Source organism: Alternaria ventricosa, assembly GCF_023758065.1.
Source record: "Alternaria ventricosa strain BMP 2768 chromosome Unknown scaffold_59, whole genome shotgun sequence".
NCBI classification, from domain to species: Eukaryota; Fungi; Ascomycota; class Dothideomycetes; order Pleosporales; family Pleosporaceae; genus Alternaria; species Alternaria ventricosa.
Window position 1 is genome coordinate 1,492 of NW_026055739.1, and position 4,149 is coordinate 5,640.

The window sequence follows — 4,149 nt, forward strand, 5'->3', positions numbered from 1 at the left end:
GTGTTTCTTGACTTAAAGATCATTTGTTGGGTGTAATTTTGGCGTGGTTTGTAGCCAATACACTAAAATAGAAAGCTATAAACGCAGCTATAGTCATGTACATCCCTATGTTAGTTATGGATAGGTTCATGTTTGCTAATAATGGTGTGTCTATGCTAAATAGGTTCCTAATTTCAAACTGGTCTAGTGGGCTAAGTATGGTATTGTATTTCATTTATATTTTAAATGCTTTACATAAAGTATAAATTTATTACATAAAGTATAAATTTATTACATTTATACCTTTTACTGGCTTAATTATGAAGTAAAGTAATTTATTACATTTTATAAGTATAGGTAGCTCTCCTTAACTTACAGGTTTTTAAAAAACTATGTACTTTTAAAGTATAAACTTTTCACAATATACTAAATACGTTGTGTATATATCCACAGATTACCATAGCTATACAGTCTAGAACGCACGTCGTTGTGGATACATAAGCATCCCACCATTGTGACACAATCTATCACCCGTATGCATAGAAACTATCCCTGTAGCATGTAGTGATAGAACATTCGTTTTAGGAAATAATTCCACCGTATGAGGCCCAAATCCAGTAAACACCTTAAGACCTTTACTATGCTGTGACATTCCATGAGCAGTATTAGGAGGGCATAGATTACAAGTTAATATGGTTTCATAAAAATCACTATGTTGTCTTCAATAATCTAACCAATCTGGGTTTAGAAATGCACCCGGTTTAGGGAAAAGTGCATAAGCCCTATGCTCCCCCCCATTGAATAATGTCTCCGTCATAAACACTAGGTATAAATGGCCCAAATAGCCCATTAGATAATAGGCATCCACTATAACAAGGTAGTAATCACCAACCACATTATCCCATACTGGTACCAAAGTTAATCCTTATAATCTATAATATAAGTATAAAGGTGATATAATTAGTAAGTAATACATTACACATCAAATATACTACAATATATTTTTATAAAAAATGATTTAAAATCTTATTCCAGGTTATTATGATTCAAACATAACAATTCCTCAACCCAAATGAGGCGCCTAACCAACCTGTCTCTAACCTGTTTATACAATGTACTCTATAAGGTAACCAAGAGATGTTTTAATAAAAAAGAATAAAATTGTACTCAACCTTTAATGTGTATAATAATGTATTGCTATATCGTATCAGCTCAGCTGTATTCGTTACAAAATAATAAATATGGAAAACGGAGAACAAGTTATAAATTATTGTATAATGTTGTCATAAAGAGAAATAACTTAAAAAATACATTCTATGAAATAGATATAAAAATATATTTTTTTACCAACAATATCTAAAATAATAACACAATTATACTATGAAAAACAAAAAAGATTTTTTTTGATATATTGTATACTTTAAGAAGATTGTCTGTACAACATGCTACTGTTTTACTAAACTAATTTGTTATGTTTGCTATACTATTTATTACCCTGCGGTAAATCCTTTAAGGTTTTCCCTAAGTTTTTTTTTTTTACAAAAATAAATATATAAAAAAGTAAGGGAAATCCCCGCAGGGGATTAGAATTAGTAGCCTAACGTTTTTGAATATATCTTTATAAAGACAACATAAGATATATTCCTTGGATACAAGTAAGCCGGGTCCTGTACGTAATATTTAACTAAAATAAAGATTAATTAAGGCTTTTTATTTCATAGTTATAATAAAAAACTGAAAGTTTTTATTATTTTAATTTCTGTGTATTACCCAAGCTTTTACCTCACTTTTAAAAAGCTATATTTAAATCACTGGACTTCCCTACTATTCTCCTAAAAATATTAAGTATAATAAAATTAAGATGAATTACATTTGTATCACAAGTTTAAAAACAATATAAAAGTTTTTTATGCTTTTGTTTAGAACTAGTACATTCTAAGTTTATAGATATACATCCGTGGGGATCCGACCAACATCCATCCTCCTCCCCCCGCAGTACTGCGGCAGGGAGCTTACGGTAATTTTTTTTTTCTTTTGCTTAACTGTTTTTTTCGTTTCTTTTTTTTCAATAAAAAAAAAATAAACAAACAGAAAAAAAACAAACTGAAGCAATAAACCATTGGAGCAAAAGAAAAAAAAAAGAATTAAGGAAAATGAGTTTAGAATGCGGACAAATTCCATTATATACCTGGAACGATACGTATCCAATTTCATAGCTGGAACCTGTACATAAATTCTGGTGATGTATTGTAAAAAGGCATAAATATAATAGTAGATAATCCACGTTCATCTCCTTTCCTTTAATCCTAACAACATAATTTAATTAACAAAGTATTATGTAAGGTGATTTTTTTAATAGTTTACGAAGTGGTATAGGGTTATAGGTTAATACCTTAGTTCTAAGTCCTTACTTTTTTTAGAAATTAAGACATCTTCATAGACAATAATACTGCTAGAAGAATAATTATGAAAACTTACTTTAAAACTGGTCTGTTAAATAATCGGACTTTTGAAATGTAATTTATTTACTATGTTTTTTAATCTGGTTTTTGCCATGAGCCAGAGGAGAAAGTCGAATTCTCATTATTAATGCATGAAATTAATGTTCTACCATTGAACTACTCGGGCTTTTTTTTTATATGGTTTTTTTTTACCTAAATTGCGTTCTATTTTTGCACGTTTATAACCCTCCTCTTGTGTATTATAAAGAGCTCTTTTTTTAAAAAGTTGCCCTCTAGAGGGTTCACCTTGTTCAATTTTACTTACATGGCCTTACTGCATAGAGACAATAAAACTAGGTGTGTATGAGCTTATTTTTAGACGGAATGCTTTAAATTCTGCGATTAGATCTTTTCTACTTTTATAATTAGTACTAGTTCTGCACTTTTTTATCATAACATTACTATCTACATTAGAAAAAGGGAGCTCACTAAACAATTTAGCTACTTCTTCAGCTGAATCACAAAGAACAGGTGATAAATAACTAGTAAAATATGGTTTAATTATGCTTGTAAAGATTTTCTCCACATAAGGTATTCCTACTTTTTCCACGTAAGGTGTTACTACTTTAATTAGAGTTATACTATAAAAATCTATTGTTAATGAAAAAAACCAATTCGTAATAAAAAGATTACTAACTATATTCAAAATAGACAACGAATCTAATAATACTTTTAGTAACATAGATTATCCAAATACTTATCAAAATATCTATAAACCCTTTTTTACTAAAAATTTTAAGTAAAACCTGATGCACTTTTGAAAAAAAGAACACCAGAATTCTAGAAATTAGGTGATTAAATTCGAATAATATAAAAGGCAAGTTATCTACTAAGTATGGCAGACTAAAATTTATAAAATGTAAAATTAAAGGTGTAATTAAAAACAATTATAGTTAAACCTGTTAGTTTTTAATGGTAATTCTGTGTTTTTGAGAATAAAGGAATAAGAGAATAAACCAGAAATGAATAAACCCTCCAAATATTCCTATATCTTTCGCTAAAAATAAAAGAGATAAGTTATCATAAGCTATAAAAGCTGAAATAAGTAAGATAATAATCGTTACTCTAGAGTACAAGATAGATTTGTCTCGTCTTTATGAAAAAGCATTAGATAAAAGTAATAATATTAATGAATTTAGTAACCTATCAGAATAGAGAGATTCGAACTCCCCCTCTTACATCCTCTTTTTTTTGCTACTCCCCTTACTTTATATGTAAAAAGTTAGGACCCCCCCCCAAAAAAAGGGGGGTCCGAACAGGATAGTAATTTCATAGTTATTACGTATTTTTTTTTAATATAGCCCCCCTCTCTCTCTTATTTTTTTTTTTGTAATTTATAAAGTAAAGAATGCAAAAAATATGAGAGAGTGGACAAACAGCATGATATATTAAAACTAAGAAAAAAAAATAGAGAGGAAAGAGCCATTTTCATTCTTCTGAGAAAAGTTGTATAGGTGAAGTATTAGCCTAACTATTTAACTTTAGGATCCTCAATAATATATGGATACAAATAAGAATAATCATACAACATAAACAAAATGTCAGTAAAGTATTCCAGCTTCTAATCCTATATGATGATTATTTGTTAAATGATATGGTAGTCTACGTCATAGACCAACAGCTAAAAATGCGGTACCTATCATTACATGTAATCATGAACAATCTATGT

General features: G+C 28.9%; 1 non-coding gene across 1 annotated transcript; it reads right to left on the reverse strand.

Moving 5' to 3' along the window:
* Positions 1-2,536: 2,536 nt before the first annotated feature.
* Positions 2,537-2,607, reverse strand: J4E93_011050. Its single transcript has one exon. It is a non-coding gene; the product is annotated as a tRNA-Met (tRNA).
* Between the last annotated feature and the right edge of the window lie 1,542 nt (positions 2,608-4,149).